This window comes from Micropterus salmoides, unplaced genomic scaffold (assembly GCF_014851395.1).
Source record: "Micropterus salmoides isolate LMB-PRFRI ecotype aquatic unplaced genomic scaffold, ASM1485139v1 Ms_hic_scaffold_18, whole genome shotgun sequence".
Classification (NCBI taxonomy): domain Eukaryota; kingdom Metazoa; phylum Chordata; class Actinopteri; order Centrarchiformes; family Centrarchidae; genus Micropterus; species Micropterus salmoides.
Window position 1 is genome coordinate 20,436,334 of NW_024040928.1, and position 27,961 is coordinate 20,464,294.

Sequence of the window (27,961 nt, forward strand, 5' to 3'; positions counted from 1 at the left end):
ACACAGGTTTAGCATATTGGTCACATGAGGATTCTGCCTTGACACACTGGAGGTGCAATTAAGTCTCAAATGTTATTCAAAGATGGACAGTTTAGAGGGACATTATCTAATCTAACTCGCTCGATTAGACCAGTGGGAATTGCGGCAGCGTTGGCAGAACATTACTCCTCCTGGACAAGTCTCTGAAAAGCCTCTCTTTCTGTTCCTACTCCTGTTCTCTTCAGCTACAGTGTCCTGTGCTTGACACTAACAATAAAGTCAAGTCACATTTGTACAATAGAGGTGAGTAAGGTAGCTAATTACAGCAGAGATCCAACAGAAACCACTGAAAAGGTAATATATCACCATGCTCATACAGGAATAATGAAAGTACCTTGACAGTCGCTTTTGCATGAATTATTAGCCCTTGCAGAGGTGTTGGGATGGTGGTTGCTTAGATGGTTGAGCAGTTAAAAAGCCAGTATAGACGGGAATTAGGGGTAAAGGGGGAATTGTTTTTAGCTTACCTCTCAAACAATAGAAATGTTGTCATGAGTCGGCTGAATGTTACCTCGAAAGATGATATTTGCATCTGATCAATGAGATTTGTTTTTGAGCAAACTACTATAAGTGTGTATTCTCACATTTATGGCCTATGGTTGTATGTACAGTTGTATATACTGTATGCGTGACTATGTATGTTTGTGTGTTTATTTATTTACTGCCTGCAGTGGAAGTCTCACATAACACAGTGCCCAAAGGCACATTTTATACAGTAGAAGCAAAGACACTTGAGGGTTTTTTTTAGGCAGTCACGCACATTGCTGTATTGATACTCCAGGCCCACACAAACAGTTACATGTCATCCCTTTCCACTTCTCCTCTCCCTTTTTTCTCCTCACTGTAGTGTCTAATAAAGCAGAAACACCTTAAAAACAATTTGTGTCACCTTAGCAAATCGCTGCGGTTACATCTACGGTTGTTTGATAGTGCTGTGAATAATGTCAGTGTCCATCGCTGCTGTCTGCAAGCTTCCACAGTGTCTATTTTTTCTTCCCGGGGGGGGGGCTGGTGCTGTGACAGGCTTGCACGTTCAGAAATCCTGAACACATAGATAGAGGCCTGTAGAGTAACTTACAGCGACAGCAAAAGGACACACGCAGGGTCATTTGAGGCACCAGCAATCAAATCCCAAAATTTTAACCTAAAGGAGATGCTGATTAATGTTTGGGGGTGTTCTAATACCAGAATGGAGTGCGTGCATGACACATGTCAAAAGCAAAAGGCAGTTGTAAGAGTTGTAAGAGAGATATGACATACAGTGAGGTGTGTTTGATTATAAATGTCTGTGTCACCTTTTTATGGTGCATTTAGCATCTTCTTATGGTTCATTAATGTGCCAGACGGCTCAGTGAACACCGTAGCAGCATGTGGTTTAATTATCAGGAGGGACAGGATAATCTGTCAAGATGACTGATTTGGACATGTGCTCCTCTTGCAGTATATAGTTTTGTATTTGCAATCTGTAAAATTTACAGTTAACATGCTTTGAGTTTGCATTTATTTCTTTATCTCTCTCTCTTTCCTCTTTATATACGGGGGGTTTGTTCTCCTCTTAGGATAAGCTCAAAGTTGTATGTGAGACCCACCTTGCACACCATCTCCCACTGACATATCTGGTGTTGCCTGGCAACAACTTAGCATTTTTGTGAAGGATACCCTTATACCCATATTAAAAAAAAAATCCTTGAACTCCTACTGTGAGTGTATGAATACTTGAACACATTATGTTTCTCACCAAACACCAGGAGAAGCATCGCAGTGCTATTCTTGGGCCAACAACCCTGCCCCAGAGTTTCCGAGAAGGCTGCAAACTTTCTTTCTCACTGGCTGCTGAGAAGAAGTACATAGTTAAAGTTATAGTTTTACTTTTTGTGTGCGATCAATAGGCTGTAATGCCTTGAGGGTGGTTTGAAAATACAGTATATAGTTAAATGGAATCAAATGGATGCTGTGTAGCTGACAGGTCATTTGCTGTCTTGGCTTGCATTGTTGCTTGCAAGAGCTTGTTGGAACTGCTGCAGGTTAAAACACAGGATTCATGTTTTATCAGAAAGCACACAGCACAATGTACTGTAGTTAGTACATCCAGACATTGTAGTTGTGACTAAATATATTTAATTTAAAGTGGCTGTATGTAGTTTTCAGCGGCCACTAGCGGTGTGTTTTTTTAGATTGCAACCAGGTGTGTGCTCGTACGTGTGCTCAAACTCATGAGCGACACATGTAGACAGACTCACCGGGAGAATGCTGCACACAACATGCTGGAAGCTCAGGTAAACTCCCCCTGCAACGTTATACAATATTTTTATCAGCTTGAGGTTGAAGTAATCCATGCTCATTACCAGTGTTGGGCAAGTTACTCAGAAATTGTAATATATTACTAGTTACTTATTACTCCTTTAAAAAGTAATATTATTACATTACATTACATTATTACTGGGTGATAAAAGTAACTAGTTACGTTACTCTGGTGCCATCCGACGCTACCAACATCAGGGGAACCGGATGTGCACGGAAGCTAGCTGCTGAGAAGCGCAAATCAAGTTGTAATCCCAAAAACTAAAGTAAAAATCTAATTTAACAAAAGCAGTTAACTCTGAGCTCCTCCCACGGGTAAACGGCGTAGTTGTCAGAGCAGAATCCAGACCGACTACGGGTGTTTATTTGTCCGAAAGCTGCAGCGCTGCTCTCTGTATACATCCCGCTTTTTATCCACTTGCATTGACTTAGTATGTAATCAAGCTGCCCAAAACGCTGAATTCACTTTTAGTGTGAACACACCTTTACAGTCGTGGATTTACGTCAAGGATGGTGCAAGGGCCTGCTCTTTGTCCCCCACACCAGGCTGCGGACTTTTGGAGACAGAGCAGAGCCTCAGTGTCGCATCCCCCACCCTCTGGAACTCCATCACCACTGAGAGCCGAAATGCTCCCTCTCTGGACTCTTTCAAAAACCTTCTAAAAACCAACCTCTTTACAAAGGTATTTAACCCTAAATTACCTTTTTATTGTTCTGTCTCAATTATGTGTAAAGCGTCCTTGGGTCTTGTGAAAGGCGCTATATAAATATAAGTTATTATTATTATTATTATTGATAAGTGAATCAAGAAAAAACTCCATATAGCCCCTTTAATTACATGTATTGGTTTCCTGTGAGCTATGACTCACTTCCTTTCAGGCCATTCTTATCAGTCAAACTCCCTAAAATGACTTTAAATTACATTTAATAAAAAAGTTTCTCAAAGAGTTTACTTTATGGGTGTAGCCTGAGTGATGACATTATTCCTACTTGAGAGACCATAAAAGTATTATTATTATTTTTATTTATTAACACAAACATTCAATTAGTTTAGGTCAGGACATTTTACAGCAATAAAAAATAAACTTGTCAGTGCTCTCTAGTGGAGAAAGTAATGGAAACACTTTCTCAATTAATCAAAACATATCTTTTTTGTAATGCAATTTATTGTTGTTGATCTGGTAACTAACACAAGATTATATTAAATTATATTTGTTTATATTGGGTCACTGTTAGTGGCCCATTGACTCAGTCGTCAAAAACTATTTTATGCAATCAAAGTGAGAACACCTACATTATCCTCACCGTGGATAACATACGGCTGCTTTATTGATAACTTCATTATTTGTCATGAGGAAAATTTGCAAGAAGTCACCATCACAGCCAAATTACATGGTAATGGATTCAGAACAGCAGCTGATCTGCCTGTAACTGTAATTATCTCCACATCCTGCTTTTAATTGCATTAGCAGCCTGCCTCCATAGTGCACTAACTGTGAGACAGCCAAATGAGAACAAATTAATAAGACTCTGGAAGTGTCCCAACTCTCTTGGAGAGAAATGTCCGGCTTATTGTCGAAAAGCACACACAGTGAAATTGTGAATAAAAATAGTGAAAACTGTGCAGTGTGTTGAAAGACAAGATATGGGAATCCTTTAATCTGAGGTTTTTGGTAGAATCTCAAACTGTGCGTTGCTAGATCCATTGACAGACAAGAGAAAATACAGTATATAACGTCAAATGTTGCTTGTATAATTGGATCTTTGTCCTAGCTTAGGACTATAAAGACATCATTGTGAATCACTATCTTGGTTTTAAAACAAGCTAAATACCATTGAAATGTGTGTGCAACGTCCCACTCAGTTACCAGCTTAATTAAAAAGGCATGAAAGAAAACAAACGTGATCTAAATTTGGCTCCATTCTTGCAATGTGTGAAATAATTTAACATTTTTTCAACAGCTCATAACCTATCATAGCCTGTAAACAATTTGTAGGGGCATTGTTTATCTAATGATTTAATTATGGAGGAATAGTTTACATTCTTTCGGACTTGAACCAAGAGACCTGGGTTTGCCACTGCAGAGAACTAATTTGTCTTAATTATGAAACCATGAGTGTTTTTTGTTGCAAAAAATTAAGGAAGCTAGCTTGTTTGTTCATCATTGTGTGGACTTCATGGCTTTTTTCTCACTGTTTTAATTTTCTACATTGAGTTTCCTGTGAGGATTATTTTTTCAATGTATTTCATTTTTCAGCCATCTTCTGTTTTCAAATGGGTTGTAGCAAACCCATTCACCCCTAGAGAAGAAGCTATATGTGTGTGAAAGAAAGAGAGAAGGGACAAGAGGCGACGACCCCTGAGAAATCACTTGTCTCTAAATGAGTGAGTGTATATGCAGTCTTAAGGCAGATAAAGGAGATCTACTAAATTAAATGAGGGTTGCACTACGTTATTATTTATGCACATGGTGTCCAGCATCACTGAGTAATTCTGATAAATCACTTTCCCTGCGGTAAAATCAATATGTGTGGCACACACAACACTTCAGTCCAAAACAAACCCAGATAATGCCCCAGATATAGAAGCTGTGTTTTCCCTCTCAAAGCCTGATATCTACAGTTTTAATAATGCAAGAGGTTACAGGTTGTTTGTTATTTCTGTAATTAAGTTAGTCATAACCTCACACTATGGCATCAATTAATCATAAAACAGAGCATGAGATTCTAGCTGACTTAGGTCAGCATGTGAGATATTGAGGTAACATCAGGGGATTTAAAACAACTTTCAGTTGTTATTACAGTTTTTGCCTATTATTAAAACAGTATAACCAGGCTTTTAAATGAAAAAACTTCATTTTTCAAAAAGCCCACCCATTTCCTACACTAAAATCCCTTCATTTCTCATTGCCTACACCATGTGGTCATTGAGAAAGCTCTAACATTCAATATTGTTCACTCAAGTCAAGGTTGAGCTCAATAAGCACCCGACTACCCAGGTGGAAACACAAAGAGTCATAATAGATAACACACCAATCAGAAGCTTCAATTGATAGATCAAAGGGCCCAAGTCAGTTCATTCAGTTTTGGAACAATGGAGCTAGAGAGATGTGAAGGAAGAGGTCTAGGACACCTGAGAGGAGGAGGAGTAGGAGGAGGAGGAAGAGGAGGAAGAGGAGGAGGAGGAACAATAGCAATAGATAGAGGAGGGAGAGGTGAAGGATGAGGAAGGCCCAATGTCCACCCTCACAGACTCACAGACTTTGAGATGCGTTGCCACAGTCCATGAGGGCTTAGGGCTGTCCCACTGTCAAATCGTCAAGTGCGCAAGGGCTGTCTAGGGGACATTTTGAGCCCTTTTTAGACCCTTTTCTGCAGACTTTGCTTGAGGGAATTGCCCACAGTTCATTGCGGTATGACGTGAAACACAGGGAAACGAGAGAAAAATCCCGGTAAATCCGCGTTATAAGAGAAGAAGAAGAAGAAGAAGAAAAACAGTAAACAAACAAGCATCAACACCAACGCTGATGTAAACATTGTAAGAATTTTTCTTAAGATGGTATAGTACACATGAAATCGGAGGAAAGCAACCACCTTTACACACTTAGTTTATTCAACTATTTATTTCAGTTTTTGCTTAATGATGCTGTTTTGACCAAACTATAGTGTAATGATTATTGACAAATATATATTGACATTTAACTCTCCTCCACTCTGTAGGGCAAGAGCCTGCAGGACTTAAAAATCAGGCAAAAACATAAAATAAAAAGTGTGCAACGTGTTTCAGCGTCGTCAAGTTAACGTGATAAAGTGGGAAAGTGCTGTCCCGTTCCTGTTTAAAGCATTTTGAGCCCTTGCAGCCTTTTGCACTCAATCACTTTCCAAGTGATGTCAGTAAAGTCTGTGAGGGTTCAGGGCTTAGGGTTTAGGGGGGACATTGGGATTGGGCCGAACAGTAGGAGTTGGAGGAGGAGCAGTGATACGAGGAGGAAAAGGAGGAGGAAGTGGAGTTTGAGGACGAGAATCTCTGGCCTGTCCCTGACCAAGGACAGGATGCTGGGACAGAATAATTAGTTGTTTGGTGTGCTGTACTGTACAGTACACTAAGGAATACAAAATGTGCAAATGTTTAAATTTGTTGTTTCTTTTGTGTTCATAATGTGAACAGGTTTATGAAGGTGAGAACCACAAGCAACATTATTTATAACCAGTTTTATAGTACTGTTTTGAATTTATCTCACCAGTGTGTAAAACTGTGTTGTAGTGTGTGTGTTTTTGAGGGTGTGTCATGTCTGAGGGCGAAGTTTGGTTTTTCAGCAAGAAGAAGTTTTGAATGGAGAGCTTCATTTTGACCCGAAAATAGGATGTTTGGGGAATTTGGTGAGATGTGAAATTATTATTATTTTTCTCAAAACTCTAAACACAAATCCATAGTGTTTAGAGTTTTGAGAAAAATAATAATAATTTCAAGAATTGTGTTTAAGCAATAGAGAAAAACTGTAAACAAGCAAATGCCATGGCACCCAAGAAACTGTTTGAAGCTGCACTTGAAAAGATTTCAATTCCAAAAGACATCTTATAAGCCTGCACTGTGAATCAAACGTGGCGAGGGATAGCAATAAAACAGAAGAACTGAAGAATGAGCAGTGAGACTTGGCAGTGTTGCATCTTTGGAAGTCTGTGTATCTCTGTTTTTAACATAATTAATTTCACAGCTGTAGGCATGACCTTTATGTGGACAGGCTACATTCTGAGTATGACAGACTTACTTGCAAATACTTGCATGAATTAATTACTAAAAGTGCTATAATTCAGAATATAGTGTTATTGGATAGCACAGTGCAGAATATCAGGAAACATGAGGGAGAAGGGACTGTCAGACTTTTGAAGTACACGCCACATGCAGTATTCTGCTGATAAAACCCGTGCTGTTTTTCTCCTCAAGGATCTGCTCTTGTTGACTCCACTGCACCACAGCAGTGAAACTGTTGTCCAGGGGATTCCCCAACATCTCAGCATCCCACTGTGCAGCATCACACTGTCATCACCTATAATGCAACATGAAGAGATGTTTTAAACCCCACCCCTTCAAATCTCACCACACCCACCTCCCACAAAAAAATTTTTTTTTTGCCACTCTCCTGTCACTCACAGCCTTGAGAAGGTGACACTGACAAAAAAGAAAAAACTGTGATCAAACGAAGTGAGAGCGAAAACCCCTCTAAGAGCTTTTCTTTGCATTTGTCACTTCTGTGGTATTCCTGTCGCCTTTATACCAGACACAACTGGGAATAGTTTCATGACAAATAGTCAAAGCTAATAAATAATCTACACACTTTCTTTGTACGCTTACTGGAAAGAGACTGCAAAGGAAAATAAATCAATAATAGATGTTGTGTTACCTCTAGATTATTTTCTTCTGCACCATTTTCAATGTTTCCCATACCAAATGGTTACTGGAGAACACACACACAGACACACACACACACACAAACACACACACAAATTGAATCTGCAAACTATCTAGTCCTCTCCAAGGCTTTCATACGTATATATAATATAGTTAAGTGGGACTATTATATACCCTTTAGATTAATTAGAGGTAACTCTATTTTATCAATAGAGGAGCACAAGGCCTCCTTCCTGGTTGCAGAGTTGCTGGGAAATTGAGTGAAAACTGGCACAATAAAAGAAAAGCAAGCAAAATCCTTCACATTTTGGCAGCTATCCGCACTCTGGAGTCCTGATGTAGAAAGTAGTCTTATGCAAGGTAAGCTTTTTGAAATGAGTCTCATGTCACTCTGTGTAACTACTGTCCTGTTTGCACAGGACCTATTTAAACCTTGGATTTGTAACCATGCAGTACATAGATTACTGGCAATTTAAATCCCTTCTAAATCTAATTTGAAAAGTAACTTGGGATTATATTCTTAGTTATAGCAGTCATTGTTTGTATTTGGCATGCCATTCCTTTCCTCTTCTTCGTTTTTATGCGTGCCAGATAAAATACAGGCGGTAGTGTACCATATTATATTTTTGAGTGCACTTTAAAGTACAGCTTCAATTTGTGGTTTGATTAACCAAAACGTGACTGATTGTGACCAAATGTCATTACCTAATGTAAATCTGTTATAGAGCTACAAAGAACAGTTATTTCCATCATTAATACATCATTGATTTTTGTAATTCATCAACTAATCACATGGCAATTTTTTTAATAGTGAAAAGAAAAAAAACAACAATTTTCCAGAGCCTAGTGTGACATATATAAATTTTTCATTTTGTCCACAATCTGAAGATACTTACTTAAATTTACTATCATATGACACAAAGCACCAGATAAATTTTTTGAGTTAAATAATAACTCTTATTATCAAAATAGTTATTAGTATTTTCTGTTGATTGACTAATCATCAAATTCCTTTGGGGCACCTGTGAGATAAAGCGGGTTGTCAACTTATCACAGGGTTGGTGGTCCAATCCCCTGTACTCTATAGTTACAGTATGACTTATTTAAAATGGTCTTTTACTTGAGGGTGGTAGACGTTAACATGTGCCGTGCTGTCTAATGCAGTAAGCCTCTCAAGGGACCTCTCCAAGTTGTTAACAGCTGTCTGCTCCTTCAAGTAGAATGGACAACTCTGAGCATTTAAAGGTACCACGCAGACAGTCATGCAGGTGTTTCTGTAGTCAAAAGGAAAAAAAGTCCAAAGGGGATTTCCTGCATTTTTTCTCTCGCCACTGGCAGCATGAAAATTCAGCTATAAAAAAGTATTATCACTTACATAAGCAGAGAGATGGGCACAGGGGTGTGCTACTTATAATCATAGTTCAAGTTCTTCTAAACCCTCATTAATTACTAAATAGGCAGTGAAATATTCTAGAAATATTGTGAGGTGTAAGGAGGTTTGAGGATGAACTTGAGACTCAACGTGGCAGATTTTGTACAACATGGACATCTTTGGATTGCAGGTTCAGAATTGTCTTTTAATTCCTTTTTAGGTTTCCAAATTTTGTGAGTGTTTCCCGGAGCTAATCATGGCCAGTGCTTGTGAGTCCACCAGACGCAGTCACAGCACGTCCCAGAAGTGTCCCGGAAGCGGCTCTTCGCTCTGCAGAGAATATGTCTGTTTTTGGTGGGCAGGCTGCAAGCTCCGCAGCTGAAACGCTTCTGAGACACTTCCAGTAGACTTTGACGCCGGGCTATGGACGGATCAAAACCGTGGTGCAGCCGTAACGAGCTGTAGCCGGAATCAGTGGACTTTCTGAGTAACATAACATGATACTGATTCAAAGCTCCTTTTTGAAGTAACAAGTTACTTTGAAAAGCGGAATATCATCCTTTATCAAGAAAACATGTCACTATATGTCAATACTGTTTGATTGATAAGTGACACCACATCAAAAAGCACTGTTCATCATAGATGGGCATGAACTCAGTTACTTTTTTGAAGTGGGCTCTGGACTGTAGTTTGTATTTTTACTTAGATCCCAGGTAAATTCAGTCTATGCATGAGCTCTGACTCCCGCAGAGAATGCATATTTATACCCCAGCCTGTCTTAAGACGACACTGCCAATCAATAAATTAGATTTTCTACTGGCAGACGGTGCACAGTGATGCTAAGGACAGCAGAAACTGACAGCAGCAGAGATATTTGGCTTGCTAGGCATAAGGTATAATGTAATATTACTGTTTGGGTTGTTCGACTAAGCTCATATTAAGTTCATAAACGACTAAGTTCATATTTATTTATTTATTTATATTAATGTATATTGTCTGCTACGTAGCAGAAAGGCGTTACCTGCTATATTTCAACCCCACATTAAATGTAAAACAACGAATCAACAAATCAATGAATGGATATGTGAATAATTTAACAGACTAAATAAATGAATAGACAAAAACAACAACACAGAACAGTAGATACTGACTGACTTAAGTTAGCAAGTGGTAGTTATTTTTTGCCTGAGATATAGGTTGTCATGAGTCTTTTTCTGGGGGGGTTAATTGAGATTGAGCAATTAATACAGTCCCGTTTTTGTTTCTGTTTTGTATTAATGTTATGTAACACTGCGAAATGGTGAGTTTTTTGAGATTTCTCTCTTTCATTCAACAATATTCCACAGAAACAACCAGGAAACACTAGTTTGTGACAGAGAAAAGCTTGTAACTGTGAACCTCCAGCGGGGCGAGAATACAGCTTTTGGCTGACCTGCCTGAGAAACTACAAAGACCACAGAGGTACAGATGGCAAGAAAACCAGTCAGAGAACAAGGAATATTCCTTGAGGAATAAGCTGGACAAATTCAGACTTTACACCAGAACCTGCTACGAGTACCACGAGTTATATGTTCGCTTTTACAGAAACTTTGTTGAATCCGGTATTTCTAGCTCACTCATGAAGTTGGATAGCTTTTCCCTGGAATGTTCTGTATTCTGTTAGGAGTCCTGAGCCAGGTAAGACAAGAAGGGGTGGACTATGTGTCAATACCAATCAGAAGTGGTGTGGACAATTATACCACACGAGAGACTATCTGTAACCTGGACATTGAGCTATCATGATTGAGTCTAAGGCTGTTAAGCCTAAATATCAACATAAAGTAAAATATTCTGGAAATATCCCTTATCCCTACACAATACCCTTCAAGACGCACATTAAAATTGACAAATGAGCTATGAAGTCCTTATGTTCTAGAGTAAAATAAATTTTGTGGTTATTTACTGGTTTTGATTTTAAGAAATGTAATAAAATACAAATATTCTCCATACCTTGAATGTTTGCCGTTTTACAGTTTATTTAAATTGGACACACTAGCATTAGCTGATTTGAAGCATTACAACAGCAGAAATAAAAAAGCTGCATTAATATACCATGCTGCAAGAAAAGCATCTTGATGTAAGGCTTGTCTTAACCCTAACCCTTCCATGAAATTATTTTGGAACAGCAATTAAATCTTTTTTTCAATGACTATTCTTTTAAGCTTAGTCCCTTTTGAGAGCTCGATCCAGTCTGATCCAGATCTGATTCTACTTCAACAAATTTGTCAATTTGCATTTACTGATGGATAGACACGTGTCACACACCAATACATTACCAATACGCCATGTTTATTCATTTTTTCTCTTGCATGCTTAGCAAACCATCCATCCATCGTCAACCGCTTATCCTGCATACAGGGTCGAGGGGGGCTGGAGCCAATCCCAGCTGACATCGGGCATAAGGCAGGGTACACCCTGGACAGGTTGCCAGTCAATCGCAGGGCCACAGGACAAACAACCACTCACGTTCACACCTAAGGACAATTCTAGAGACACCAGTTAACCTAGCCTGCATGTCTTTGAATGGTGGGAGGAAGTCGGAGCACCCGGAGAGAACCCACGCAGACATGGGGAGAACATGCAAACTCCACACAGAAAGGCCGGGGCAACCGGGGTTTGAACCCACAACCTTCTTGCTGTGAAGCGACATGTGCTAACCACTGCGCCGCCCTGCTTAGCAAACCACAATCTGCAAATATAAAACCCAAAAAATTCAATTCAAGGATTTAAAAATAATTAAGACAACTGTCAAAGAACTGACAGCAAGACTCATTCCTACAATGACAAAACCGCTGCCTAATGAGATGCATCACTCCCCCAAGTTGTGTCAAAATAGACTATATTTTCTTTTCTTTCAGAAAATTGATTACAGATTTTGTTTTTTTAATCAATCTTTACAAAAAGACAACTAGCCTGGCTTCTTGACTGTTTTTATGTTGATTGGTGGGCAGGATTCCTGACAAACTCATAAATTAAATTAAAAGAAATACCCTAAGATTACACTTACAGTGAAGCTTTAAACTTAATTTGTCATGTTAAAATGTCAAAAGTATTTTGTTGTCATTGTGTTTGGCTTCACAAAGCAGCCTTTCATCCATGTGTTAAGAAACAGGTTGCCAAAGCCACAAGCCTGTCTCTTTGAGTGTTCAGGCGTGACTTAGCCTGGACATCTCAACAACGCCCCGCTGTGACCTCAATGAATAATTTAGTTAAGTATATTAACTAAATTAAGCTTGATTGCTACTGTGAGAGCACACATTTCCCACATTCCCCCACTTAATGATTATTTTCATTATCGGTTCATCGGCTGATTATTTTTTCATAATCGACTGACTGTCTAGTTTGTAAAAATTCTAAAAATAGAGAGAAATGTTGTCACAAAGTTATACTTTCGCAATGCTTGTTTTGTCTAATCAACAGTCCAAACCTTATAATTATTACAAATAAAATAAAGTGATTAAAAAGGGGAAATTAAGTACCATGAAAGAACCATGAAATTATCAAAAATAGCTGACAATAAATTATTTACCTGTTATTTTGTAAACTTTATAAAATGTTTTGTGTGCAAAAATCTTAATTTGTGAAGTAATTAAAGCTCTCAAATAATTGTAGCATCTCAAAAACTCCTCTGTGGCACAAAGCAACATTGGCGCAGAAGAGACAGCTAGTGATAGTGGAATAAAAAGTACAATATTTCCCTCAGAAATGTAATGAAGTAAAGGGTAGAAAGTGGCATGAACAGAAAAGACTCAAGAAAAGCACATCACGTGTACCTAAGTATGGTACTTGTACAGTAATAATATTTCCACCACCGCCTGTGAAGGGTACACTCTAACACAACTGAGTATTACTCCCAACAGTTCCTCCCCCTGTGTATATAAATTAAGCTAGTTTTACTACTGGAAGTAGTGGTAATACAGTTACAGCCAAGGCATCACTTTGTTTTGAAAAGTGGTGGGGACATAAGGGTTCAGATTAGGGCCATGATGATACACTTGTGTCACAAGACCTGACAAACAAGATGAGAACATTTTTAACACTATTTTGAAGAAATATGAAATGCTGAAATATATGAGTGGGGGTGTGGGGGTCCTCCCCCAGAAGATTTTAAGCATTAAAAACTTAATTTCCTGCATTCTGGAAACATTTTCTGCTCCAATTTAGGGTGGAAATGTCTTCATTTATAAAAAGAGAAACAAAAAATTCAGCTGGCAGGTGACAATTCATAAATAGAAAAATACAGTAGAATATAATGCAGTAATCAAGCAGCCTGTTACTTTGTTGGACAACGCACATTTGTTTCTTCTATATTTAAATAGCTTTGCATGTTTTCTTGTTATGCAAATAAACCTTTCTCAAAGCATTTTCATTAATTTAACATTTCTTGGTGCAAGCTATTTTTTTAATAAATACTTTCAAAAAGTCATGGGGACAAAATCAGCCTGGTTAAAATGTGGTGGGGACATGTCCCCAGTGTAAATGACACATATGGTTACAACTACTCTTACTCTCCAGTAAACAGGCTTTTCTTTTAGAAACTGCTTTTGAATTTCAGTAGTCTCCTATATATTGCTTACCTTAACAAGCACTGCTGTTTAGGTTTGCTGCCAAGTATTACCCTCTTTATAGAGCTTTTTGTAAGACTCCTTTCATGGCAGAGTCTCTGTTCCTCCTGCTTGAGCAACGTGCAGGATCTTTTAATCTGTCTTCAGCGATCAGGGAGAGGGCCTGTCCTCTATATTTCATGTGCTTCACATTTGGTTAGCCATCATTAAAGCTCAACTTTTCACACTGGCTGTTTGACAATCTGGTGCAGGCTGTACAGGTATTGGAGGAGGAGTTGTTCCCCACCCCACCCTTCATCCTTTCTCTGTCTCTCTCTCCTCTCTCTCTCTCTCTCTGCTGCAGTAAGCTCAAGACAGATGGAGCGGTACATGACAAAACAGCCTAATTAAGAGAGTGGTGCACCTCTGAATTCCCACACGTGGAAACCCTCTCCAGTACCGTGACTGAACATGTTGGCAGCGAGGAAAGAAGAAAAACATTGTTCAATTAGCATCATCCATCTTTGTCCTCGAAGTGCTAGGCTTTTACTACTACCTGGAAGCCTCGCAAAAGAGCGTGTAACAAATAGGCCATTAAAATGTGCCGTTTCTATCGCCTGCATGAAAAATAATGAGCTACACGGTTTAATACATTTACGAGTTGAAGATGATATACACATGGATCAAAAAGTTGTTAGACCTGCACGCCAAGGTCCCCGCTGAAGTTATACGGCTTATTTGTGGGCAGCTTGGGAAAAAAAAATACAGCTCCTGTACTTTAATTAATGGATTAAACAGCTGCTCACTTTGACTTCACGAGATGTAATATGCACCTTCGTCTTTGCTGCTGAAATACAGTATGAGTGTAGAGGTGTAACGATCTGTAACGAGCAACTAATCATGCCAAATATGTGATTGTCCAGCTCCCGCAAATGTGCTGCTTTTCCTTGCATTATAGTAATTTGGATATCTCCGTGGTTGGACTTTTGGCCAGACAAACGAAGCAGCCTGAAGATGTCCCCATTGGCTCTTGAATATTGAGATAAATATCTTATATGCCAAATGATTAATCAGTTAATTGAGAAAATATTTGTCAGCATAATCGTTAATGAAAATAGTAACTAGCTGCAGACCTACACAAGTATGCAATCAATAAAAAAGTTTTAAAAAAGTTTTATATTATTATATTTTATATTTTGTATCAGTCTAGGAAGCATTTTGCTTAAGTTGAACCCAATAACCTAATAATATCTTCTGTGTTTATATTTAAGGGTTTGCTGTCTCCAGTTAAAAAAGATCTCCATCTGTATTACCCTCACAGCACTAATATCTGAGATGTTGTAAAGAAGCGCTCTATGCAATGCTGCATAAAACTTATTTTATTAGATATTGTATGTATTTTGTATTATGCCCTGTACTGTATGCATTAGCAACTAATGGCTGTGTCTACTAAGAAAAAACTTCTTCCTCAAATATAGTAGTAATATAGTAGTTTCATCGAGTAGTACCATAGAAAGAAAACTCTAAGCAGCTGTTTTGTAAAGCAACTGGTCGAATAAAATGTACCATTAAAAACATGATTTTGCCAGACTACATAGCAACTAATAATATAATAACCGTGGGATGATAATTTGTCACAAAGTCATATGTCTTATTGTAACAATTAAGAGTCGTTAGACACTGTACATCTATAAGTATTATAAAAATCACATTATTAGGAGTTGAAATATGATAATATTAGCTTCAGTGTCACATTGTGTCTCTGTGCCTTACATGTGGGAAGACTTTGCTTAAGCACAAAGCTGTCAGTCACTGTCAGTAATGCTGTTGCTGCTAGAATAAATGTGAAAGGGTTGCAGAGAATTACAGGAATTGTTTCACTTTTGTCCTTGAGTGTGGCTATAAAGACAGGGGATAGTGTGTTTTTGTGCAGAGGTACTCACTGCAGGCCAGGGTAAGCTGCACCATGCTGATACCTTTACACATACTGTATATCACTTTAACAGATGCTTCTTAGTCGAGGTGTATGTGTGAAATGTATTGCAAGAGCTGTAATGAAGCCCGACAAAGTATCTGGTCAAAGCAGTCGTTCTGAATTAAACATCTGTTAAAACCTGATGAGGATGAAAGCCTGGCCTGTGCTTTAATATTGTCATTGTTGCAGATATGAGGGGCAGATATCAGGACATTTTTTTTTAGAAGAAGCTCATTTCATATTGTTTCCTCATTCTAAAAAAAACCCCATCAAATAGCACAATATATTTTGGGATGAAGCTTTTATGTGACATAGTTTTTCAGCTATTGTTTCCCATCTGGTTTTGTTCTGCATTAGTAACACAAATGTGTGAGGATGCATTTGTTATGTTGTATGCACAACATAAAACAACACATTTAACCTGTTTAAACGTCACTTTTGAATGTATATTGTCTAACACACATCTAGCTTCACCATTTGTGCTTTTCTGGCTTTTGTCTGTCAGTGTTGCTGTCCCCACGATGCGATTTCCCTGCACTTTATTTCCACATCTGAGCTAGTGTCTATAGCCACAAGGAGTTGGTATATTATCCAAAACGTCCTGAAAGCCGTAAGAGATTTATTCGAGCTGGGGAATTCAGACACAGATTGATAATGCAGAAATACGTTGTAATGTATTTAGTATTTTAATGAGAAATTGCAGAAATGCATTTTGCAGATTTAAAAGTGATGTAAGTATATTGCAAGTTATAGCTACTACCAGGTGTATTTTAACTTTCTAACTTCATTGAACCATGGAATCCATTATTGCCTGTAAATCTCACAAAAGGTCAGGCTGTGTGTTTTTGTATGTTTGGTTTGCTATAACTGCAGATGAAGTGTATATTAAATGACTGTAATACATGATGTCCAGTTGTCCTTTTCCCTGAGGTTTGCAATTAAATATGTATAGTTATTTTAGGATGTGTCTATTTTTTTAAATGCACAAACTAAATGTTTACTGTTGTTAGCATTTAGTAATTTGAATGCCAAACAAGCACCTGGGTCAGTAGTTATACGATCCATTACAATTCATGGTAGCCATGGTAGAAACACTTATAATACAACACATGTCAGTATTCTCTGTGTGGTCACATGTTTGAGAGCAATATGTTGAGGTAAACGTTTTGGAGGCTTAAACATACTACTCAACTGAGAATGCCAAAGTGTTCCAGATGTCTCAATATTCAAACTCACACAGGCTGTGTAAAGTGAGACTTCTGCAAGACTAAATACTGTACATATGAGCTGTTTCCATGGAGATGCGTCAACATTTGCTGCAAGACCTGAATGAGGAGAGGCAAGATGCCAAAGCTAAGCCTCCTACACCTGAGTCTTCCATATCTATCATCAGCAGTGATATATTTTCGTATATTGCCTGAAACTACAGGAAGAGGGCAGACTCAAAAAGGGGCAGGCTTACGCTCATAGACTCAAAGAGGGACACTGTGCATCTGACCTAAGATCATTATCCTTATAACTTATTTTAGACCCAAGTTGCTGCTCTTCTTTTGAATGTTGTACATTTACAATATGTGGACAGATCTATACGTATATACAAACTACATAAAATACATAAACCCTAAAGGGTAAGTCACAGCTAGAGGACCTTATCTGTTGTGTTAATCAATGTTGTGTGGGAGGCTTTACAGGCTGCTACACAGTGAGCAGTGATGGACCATAAGCTCCCTATTTGGCGTTTTCTTCCACTGAAGGGTGTAGAGAAGAGACTGTGGCTGTGTCCAGGGTGTGTGGCATCACTGCAACATCAGCCAGTGTCTGCATGCCGAGGAGAGAGCAGCAGTAGTGGGAGGGAGTGGGTGGATATATCAAAAGGTGAAATGTCTCTGCTGCAAAGCTACATCCAATTGAATATGATTTTGTCTCAGTTGCAAGGTCTAACACTCTTTCCACTTATATAATGTGCACTGCTGTCCCCGTGTATATGAGCAAAAACATTAAATTTCTGTTGTATCTGCAGTAATGCGATAATACCTTTATTATCTACAAGGTGCTTTGGTTATTTCATGCGAGTAAATATTCATTTTGCTACTCAGGTTATTGCCAGGTCATGCGAACATATCTGGTCATCTAAACAGATCAGGTTTACCACTGGACTCAACCCCTGAAAAGACAAGCATTATGTTTCTAGTTTGATTGGAGTATACAGAAGAACTGGGCATTATGCTTGAAACAAAGTAGTTTGTGCTACATGTTGTCCAACATCTAAAAGCGAAAGTGTTTACAGCTGTTCTGCACACTGACACTGCGGGTGACAAGCCTGTCATCATAGAGGGGGGGGGAGACAAAATGGAGATAATGGCGCACACTTTCAGACACTTTCTTTCCTCGAAGGCATTTATGGTGTGATGGAATTTGTTGATGGAAGAATAAAACATGAGAAAGTAGATCAAAGCGTGGCTAGTATAAGATCTCCACACACCAATCATGCCGTTTACATGTCCGGCTTCTAACGGAGTACTCTAACTAGCATCCAGGTTTCTCAAAAGCAGGAAATGGCTTTTACACGCCCAACACATTAGCCAGGGTATTCCAAAAACCTGATCATAACCAGGATACTCGTCTACATGTAAACATACTCTATATGTCATTCTTGCTGGAATATTCAGTAAGTCATCTGGCTACATTAGTTCAGTCTTCAAGATGGGCAGTGTCCATACACTCTAAATTTATTTCAGTTTTAAATGTCATTGAGTGGCTATATAAATGCGGGCCTCCTATCCAGTGCGTGCTGGGATATGATCTAGACTCCTGTGACCCTGACTGAGCATTATTGTTTTGTCAAAAAAACAAGGTGGTGCTGAATGCTTTCATGACTTCCTTTTTGCAGGTTGTTGTAGTCGTGGGCAACACACCTCGGGTATACAGGAATATTTTGTTAATTAGTGGCAGGGGTTCTGAAACTTTTTCTCGTCAAGGATCCCTAAACTGACCCAAATTAGACCACTGACCCCCCTTTTGATAAGATTTTGTTCCAGGATTGCCCATTTGATAGGATTTTGGCTTTTAGATGATTTATTCCAGAAACTGTATGAAATCCATGACCAAAATAGTCATTCATTCGGTCACTATGTCACTTATGCATAGACTTATAACGGAAATAAATGATTCCCCTTTTTGCTGGGGACCCCCTGGAACCCCCTCACGGACCTCTGGGGGTCCACAACAGGGGGGCCAAAATCACAGGCTATGAAAAGAACATATAAAAAGCTTATCTTGAACGAGACCTTAAATGGAGTGGGGCAACAGCAGTGTAAAACTGATGATACAAAGAGAAACATTTAGAGCAATGTTGCTGGGCAATGTTGCCGTCAGTGGTAATGGCTAAAGATTACTATCGTAATCTCCCCGCCCCGCTGCTATCCGTTCAAAACATAGCCAACCTTGCCACCATCAACATTGCCTAGCAACATTGCTCAAAAAGTTGCCCTATGTTAATACTACACAGCACATGTGTTTCACTGTGGTGAATTATTTTTACAATATTAAGGTGGTTGGCTTGTTACCCTAAAGCTCCCTTCACATTTCCATTTTTAAGGTTGGTTTATCACCAGCTTTGTTTTTTATTCTGATTAAGCTATCAATAATACTTGATCTTGTATTGATTGCACTTTTTGTTAACTCTTACTTCCTTCCCTAGGTATTTACCCCATTGATGTGATATGTACTATGAGCTCTTACTAGTATTTATTGCTGCTCTTACTAGTATGTATTGTCAGTTGTAGATCTGTATTTGATGCTCTGTTGATGTTTGTATGTTGTTCCTCAAATATAAGTCGCTTTGGATAAAAGCATCTGCCAAATGAGTAAATGTAAATGTACTTGCAGATGAGATACAATAACCTCTAGGCCAGTGCTTACTTTACTCAATACATATTCAACATAAAATTTATTTTCTTGGTTCTAGTATCTAAGACTGTAAGAGACTGAGGATGATAGAAGCTGCCAGCCCCCGCTCATGATATTTCTATCAGCTCCCTGCTAGTGTCATTGTAAACCTTTAGACAGTTTGAATGTGAATCATCTCACAACTCTATAACTGACCTGATTTGAAGATGTGGAAGTGGGTGGTGGCTTGTTTTTCTCACCGAACATCTGAGTACAGGACTAGGGAGCAACCTGGGCGAGTAATAATGAATGATTAAGAACGGATGTTTTTGCTCAACACCGATCGATAAATTATCTCAAGGATGTTATTTTTCAACAGTGTGATTCATGTTCTACAGTTTGGCTGCCTGTTGCTCTGTTCTTCCCCGTGGCATTAGCTAGCTGTGCATTGGTGTGGAGGAGGAAGGCCTAATTTATTCCAAGTTATGCAACCATCTTGGGAAATGCTGGCCAGGCGCTGACTGTAGCATAGCGGCAGAGCTTTAACTTAGCAGCCAGCACTGAACTGGTTTCCCAGAGAGCAAGCAGAGAGGCTTTCCCCCTCTCTCTCTCTTTTTTCGGCACTAGCCCTAATCTCTCCCACCTTAGTGTATGGCATCTTTGTTGTGAAAAAAAAAAAAGGTTTCACAGGCTGCATCAGGTGCTGACAGAAGCACATTTAAGGTAGAGAGGAAACAGCCTGTTGATCATGCACCACAATAGCTGTTGCATAAGCTGTGATACAGGAAAGCCCTTTATCTTTCATGGAATTGCAATGTGAGGTCTTACAGAGGGAGCATTTGCATTCAACCTATTGTCCTATTGAAGAAAAAGAAAAATCAATCTTGGCAACTAAAAGCATTTTCCTTTACTATGTTTGCATACTACAGCATATATTGTCACTTTAATAAAAAGGTTTTGTAAAATCTTTCTTTTTTGCTTACAATATATCAACTTACACATTTTGATTTACAGTCACACCATGGCTGTAATCTTCTCAACTGTAAATGTAATCTTCTGAAATGTTCCCTTCAGCCTAGAATGGAAACAAGCATGCTTTTCTCAAAAGTCTTTCAGGAACTGAATTCTCTCCCCTCCGAGGTCCATCAATCTCTCCCGCTCCACATGTCCTCTTTTTTTCCTTTGCTTCTGGTTTTAGCTCTCTCCTCATACTGCAAGTTAATCAGATTATATTGTCAGTAGATGCCAGTGCTCTCATGAATAACATTTTTAACCTATATTTATCTGAGCACAACTGCTCTCTTCCACAAATGCCCTGCTCTGCATTCACACACCTGGGAGCTGCCAAGTACAACAATCTGTTGGCCGCTGAGCAGTTTGGGGTTAGTTAGTTGCTCAAAGGCACCTCAGTTGTGGTAGTGGCACACTTATTGTTCCAGGGTTTGAACCGGCATTCCTGCAGAAGATGTGCAGATTAGTCTAGTCCAAGTAAACTCATGGAGTTTTGCTGGTGACCAGGCTTCAGCACTCCATTGCTGACTGAAACGGGTACTATTGTAGAACCGGAGGTAAGAGTTGTGTGGCCACAAGGAAATCTGTTCAAATAAGCACTTGAAATACTTGATGGTTCACCTCAGGCGGATGAGCTGGAGGCTAAAGGTGCTCCATGGTTGCATCAGCTCATAGTAAGGAGAGTGGGTGGTATTGTCCAAGATAGAGCTGAGGAACTCATCCTCCCCTGTGCTACTGCCTGCAGGGTATCCAGACTCAGCCCTATGACACAGCTTTTTTTTTTACCTGTTTGCTGAGCCTGCTGGCATCCCCTTCCTTGATGTCACCTCCCCCGCACACAGAGAACAGTGCATCGGCCACTATGTATTAGTAGAAGTTGCAGAGCAGTCTGTTGCAAATATTGGATGACACAAGCCTCCTCGGGCAGACACTCAGTGTGTGTTGTCATACCAGACCGAGTTGTTATAAGATATGAACTCCCATAACTCGACTGCACCACCTTCACATCCTCACTACGGATTGGTGGCAGGTGTCACTGGCCTCCTGCTCTGCCGAGGACATCTGCTGCAGGCTACTTCACTTCACTAACATTTAATGTGAAGAGTTGCGTTCAATATAGTTTAAAGTGGCTTGACATGATCTTGAGTTTAAATAACATTTTATGGTGCACAATTTTGTTCTACACTGCAGAGATTTTAAAACTGCTGAGGAGCTGTCAGATCTATTCTGGCACATTCACATTCACCCACATTCACATGTTTCTCTAAATTTATTGGGTGCTATTAGTACAGTATATGGATCCTTTGTCTGGTTTGTGCCTTTAGTTTGAGTTTAGCACCTGTAAAAGTAATATAATAATAATAATATTTAGCTACCTTCACTTTGCCATATAAATTAAGTACACACATACAACCAACCCTCAGATTTTGTTTTGAAAGTTAGTAAAAGAAACCTAAATGTAATTTCTTTTGTTAACCTTGGCATTAGCAAAGCTTAGTAAGCTAAGCTGTTTTTGAAAATTTTGTTCATGAGGCAATTTCAAAATAAAAAAAATCATTGTTTTGATCCAATGCTATACTAAAGACAAGACATAAAGTAATAAGTATTTTTGCAACAGTAACTCTGCAGTGGCTAAGGAGCAGTAATGCTATAGTAATGATAGATTGCTGCCATAATCTACCTTTGCTTAATGATTCATAAAGTGAAAACATTTTACCAACTTCTTGGTAATTTATTTTCTTCCTTCTGTCTCTCTCTTGAAAATGATTTATGTCAAATTGACTCTACTTTAAATGAATTGGTTGATAGCTAAAGAGACCAATCTGGGTTGAAGGATTAGTCTCTAAACAGCTGATAATTGGGTAATCAAACCACCTCAAGAGAGTGTATGTAATCAGAATGCTGTGGTGACTGTAGAGAGAAAATGCAGATCAGGCTGACAGACACTATTCTGTGGGAGAAAACTGATGTTTTGTGTCTTCTGAATGTGTACTTTGGATTCCATAATATTCATGTTGGCACATAGCAATATGTGATTGCTGAATTTGTCTGATTCTTGCTGGTATAAACAGAGGATTTACATTATTATCTGTACAATATATTGCAACCTAAATCCCTATAAACCATGGCCTCAAAACTTACCACACCATCACTTTTGAAAGTTTCCAAAAGTTGAACACAAAAGGGTGATACTGTATTTATTTCAGTATTATTGTATTGGTGGATTATATTAAACGTTTTAACATGCAGAACTCAGACTGAATTTAATCTGGCGCCCTGCAGTGTACAGGGGGGAGAGAGGATAAATCAACGGCCGTGGGATGTTCTGATGAATTATTGACACATCAGAAATTTTAGTCGACCTTGTTAGTGTTTTTTTCTCACTGCGCCTGTGCAAAGTGGCAGAGCGTCTGAAAGTGCCATGACAACACGACGCTAGCTATCAAGTTAACAAACTATATAGTTAAAGGTTGTTAGCTTACCTCCAATTCTCTTTGCAAAATGGACGCTCCATACTGTCCACATCTTCCTTTCTCTAAACAACTTTCGGCACACAGGATGGCTCAGATGATCAAGGCAGCATTTATGCCTTGTTACCATCATTGCTAGTAAACAAACTTCTACCTGCCTCTGAGGTTTCAAACAAATCTTTATTGACAATTGTCAAAAACCACAATGGGCCGGTAGGGGTGATGATCAGTTTTATTTTCTATTTACACGTATAGTGAGAGCACATACAAAGTAAACGTTGGCTTTACGTCACTTTTACTCACACAGTACGAGTTGGAAATAAACAACATTTCTAAAATCATTATCTGCTTAAGACAGATCAAGGGACATGATTCATGCATGGAAAAGTTTCTCATACCGGAGGGAACACTAATTACAGATTAATTAATTTGAGCTATTTGTTACACTAGTGGAATCAGTTATACCGTGATGGTGTTGGTCGTTTGGCCTAAGCAGATACAATATAGATATAAGACCTGATTAAGCTGCTGAGAACTGTATCTGCTCTTTGCCTGGGGTGAGATCAAGATTAAAGTTTAAAGCAGTGGTCGGCAATAGGCAGCCCGCAGGCCAGAACTGGCGCGCCAGTGATAATATCTAGCCTGCGGCCAGATTGCTTTGATAGCAGAAAAGAAAAGAAATTGATAGCAGCTGATGCTGAAATAGATCTCAGTCATGACAGCAACAGTTACTCACATAATCACTTCCTCTTAAGTGATTGTGCCTCCAAAATAAACGCGCAAGAACGTTTTTTGAAGCAATGGTTCATGTTGAGTTAATTGAGAGCTTTTACACTGAAAAGTTCTGAAGGATATTCGAAAGCGTCTCTGGCGTACTTGACACGTCCGTAAACGTGTGATTGGATTCCCTTGAATTTCATTGGGGAAAGGAAAATTAGTGTCCATAGGTTCATGAATGCGGATAAAACGGCGGGACACACACACACTGCGGCATGTGAAAAAGTGTCCTTCTAGGCTAATCAATTTGTTTAACAAGGGGGGAAAAAGTCTGCAGGATTTTGGGATTGATCATACAACTCCTCCAAAAGGAGTCCGAAACTCTACCGACTTAGCTAAACGAGTGTACAAGGGTTAGAAATAATGGCAGGCCACGTGATGGCTTGAAAAAAAATTGGCCCTTTGTCAAACTTGCCGACCCCTGGTTTAAAGGTACATTATAATCATCATATCATCATATAATGGGGTTATTTATTATTAATTATTAAATAATTAATACTTTATTATTAAATTATTATTATAATAATAATGGGGTGGGAACATTTCTGATTTACCTATTGGCCATTTGTAAGTCTAGAAGAGATAGACAAGCAGGCATGATGGCTGGCCCATGTTTTCCTCTAGTTTCGTTTATTGTTGTAAAGTGTACACGCCCTGTGCCCCTTCTGATTGGTGAGTAGGACCGCAACAGGAGGCGCGTGGCGCTTGTGACTGGCGAGCAGGTCTGTCACGCAAGAATGACAATGGAATGAATTTGTAACTACATGACTGTTTAAAACGGGTCAGATGCACTGCATAATTAACCTACATTTTAATCGCCGTCTTCACTATTAGCTAATCACGTTCTTTCAAATCGCAATTTCGATTTGAAAATGATTAATTGTTCAGCCCTACCGCCTATATTGTATGTTTTCACAAGCATACTGATAAATTGCGAGATTACTGAATCACTGCATGTTTAGAAGTACACCTGTGGACTACATTACTACACATAACAGAGCATAGCATGTGTGTATGTATGTACACACACACACACACACACACACACACACACACACACAAACGATCTCTGTCTGCATTCATTACTAGTATTATCGTTAATTTTACACATTTTGTCGCCTGAGTAAACAGTCGATGTCATTTACTTCAATGCGTTTGAGAGATAGTCATAGAGATTTGAGAGATTGTGAGAGGGGAGACAACAGATGGCTATGATGGTGCAAATGTGATAAAGAGTAGAACACATAAGGATGGTACTATAGAGAATAAAATTACCTGTGAAAATGAATCCCATAACGTAGCTGATTACAACCTCTAGTGAATAATAGTGGGTTTTAATGTATTCTACTAAACCAAAAATCTAAGCAGGGTAAGTGAAAACAATAATTACATCCACTGATGTTCAAAGAAAGCCATTGGTAAAAACAAATCCCACTGATGGTGGATTTTAAGGGTTTGTGATTCAAAAGTGTTTTGTTGCCCGATATGTATTCTTTTCAAAAGAGAGGTCATGTGTGTCTGGGTATCTGTCATTTAAATGCTGAAGAAAAGCCATATTTTAAGTGATCACATGTGCAGTTGAGTCTGAGTTGGTTGTGTGTGTCCAAGCGAGTGCTTCCATTTATCGTTTGTTTGAACTCTACAAAATGCAAAGCAATTTGTAATGGTGCACCAAACACAGCAGCCCATATGGCAAATCAAGCTCAAGTGTCTGTATCACATTAAATACTGTATGTTGCCCCACATACACACACATTTTTTTTAGACCGGGATCCACCCCAAACAACCTTGAAAATCCTATTACAGTTTTTGCAGCAGTGGTTGCCATGACGACTGTGCATTTTATTTCTGGCTCCTTTTGAAATGGTGTGTGAGATCAGAGATCCAAAATGTTATGTAAGACTATATGTGCACTCTTCCAGACTGGGGTTTCCTGCTGCAGAGAACTTAACGTAATTAATTACAGGGGAATGGCAGTCACTCAAGACGCTCCAGCATTGTCTCCGTTTACCTTATAGCTTTTATCACATGCTGGCAAGATGTAGGCTGTAATTGTTATGCAGGAGGATAAAGCATGATGACAGATGCTTTTAATAACACTGCTCATTTTGACACATTTTGTTGAAAGGTTCTGTCTGTTTTACATGTCTTCTTGTGTCTTCATTTGACAAAAAAATAACAGAAATCATTATCAAGATTCGTGCGTCAGTCAGAGAGGGAGGAAATGGAAAATAATAATAAATATTGGTAGTGCCTTTGACCATGGTATACATTTACAAAAACAAAAATGGCTGGGAAATAAAGGACTCACTTTAATGAGATTAAAGGACAAACTGGCAACTGTAGAATCAAGTTAGGATCTACAGTAAATAAGTATCCTAAATAAATATTTTTATTTTTACATTATTTACACAATTCAATTTCAATATCATCAAATTGACTTGCTTATCAAACATTTATATTTTGTTTAATCTCAGTTTATATACCAGTAAAACCAAGAGAAGGTTTTTCTGTGCTTCATGTCACAAATACAGAACCTGTAGTGCTAACTTAAATGAATCTGGAAATTAAAATTTAAGACAGATTTTGCTTGTATTGAAACAGACAAAAGAGTGTACTTATTCATTAATAGTTCCTGAGTTTTTGAACATGACAATGAGGTATTACCAGCAGAAGCAGAAACAAAGAACTGATCCTATTGACTCACAGTATCTCTCAAATACTAATTATAAAACATGAGGACACTGTCCTCAAAGCTTTGTAACTGAAAGTGCTTTTGTTAATTTATCACAGATTATAGTGCCTACAGTATTAATCAGAGAAATTGGAGAACTCCTGTTCTGTTGAACTATATAGTCTCCTCCTTTAGAGGCAACATAATCAGAAATTATGCTATGATAATATCATGGTGAAAGGATTAATAAAAGTGTATGCATTTTAACATATATTCTCTAATTTTTAATGTTCTGTACAATACATGTTAGATTTAACATAGTATGAGCTTGCTATGTGCATATTGTTTCAGTATTATATGAACATATAGAAACTCATGGGGGGCTGAGCAGCATTCACCACTGAGCGCCTTCCAGAGACATAAATTTATGCTGAACTTTTTAACCCCTCAAATAGAAGCTACTAAATTCTCTCATTTTAAAGTCTCTTTGAAGTAGTATAAAATTTGTTGCTCTTTGTGATCACCGCCCAGTGATCTGCACAGCTCTTCTCAAAATAATTAGGCATATAGCTAATAACAACTGGTTCAACACCGCAGGGCTTGAGAAATAATACTTTTTACCACAGATTGCAGAGGACTTAGCTCCATTTGTTGAGAGAATTGGCTCCCTGCTCAACAGATTGCTGTGGGATAGGTTTAGGAACCTGGTCTTCCCATCACGAGTTTTGCTTTTTAAAGGAGGTAGCCTAATGACTGTAACTGGTCGAACACAGCTAGTTGGCAGATTGTTTGCTGCCTCCAGGTGAGACTCCTATGTTCTGTAATCTTCTTGGTGTTTATGCTGCAAGATAAGTTCATTATTAAAGTCGTATGGTAAAAGCATTTTGATGGAGCCTCGGACACAGGCACTATCAGGTTAAAACAGGATGTTAAGCAAATTTCATTCAGCCTCCATCATCAGTGTTAGCGTATTATGGAGCAGTCTTTGGATATTACTTCACAAGGTCACACTGTATTAATCAACAGTCATTGTTAGCAACTGACTCACCATTCTCATCTACTCTGATCATTTTATCAAGTCATTTTTGGTCCTCTTTGATATCTACAATCTATCTAAGCTAGTACTATATTATTACCATTCACAATGCATGTTCATCAGTGTCTCACTAATAAATATGTACAGTATAAATGTTTTTTTTTCCTGTGTAGTATTCTCTTTATTGGCCCATGCATATAGAGATTAAACTCATCTGCGGACATCTACCCTTATGGAAAACAATAAAATCAGTTGTGTGCAAAAAATATTCCAATAGATTATTCAAGTCATTGCAGCTTGAAGGAGATAATCAGTAATCGATGACAAATTATACAAATTACAAATAAGATACCTGTGATTGAGCTTTAAAACCTCCAAGCTTGTTTTCATGTGAGATTTGACGCATAGTGTGTCATACTTAAAA

At 38.6% G+C, this 27,961-nt stretch overlaps 1 protein-coding gene and 1 long non-coding RNA gene across 3 annotated transcripts in view; one reads left to right on the plus strand and one right to left on the minus strand.

The window, feature by feature from the left end:
* The window catches only part of LOC119908860 (disks large-associated protein 2), a 95,912-nt gene that overhangs the window by 20,013 nt on the left and 47,938 nt on the right, over positions 1 to 27,961 (plus strand). The window lies entirely within an intron of this gene.
* LOC119908861 lies at positions 20,457 to 23,598 on the minus strand. The gene is made up of 2 exons (XR_005445347.1): positions 23,063 to 23,598; positions 20,457 to 20,779 (listed from the first exon to the last, which is right to left on the minus strand). It is a non-coding gene; the product is annotated as an uncharacterized LOC119908861 (long non-coding RNA).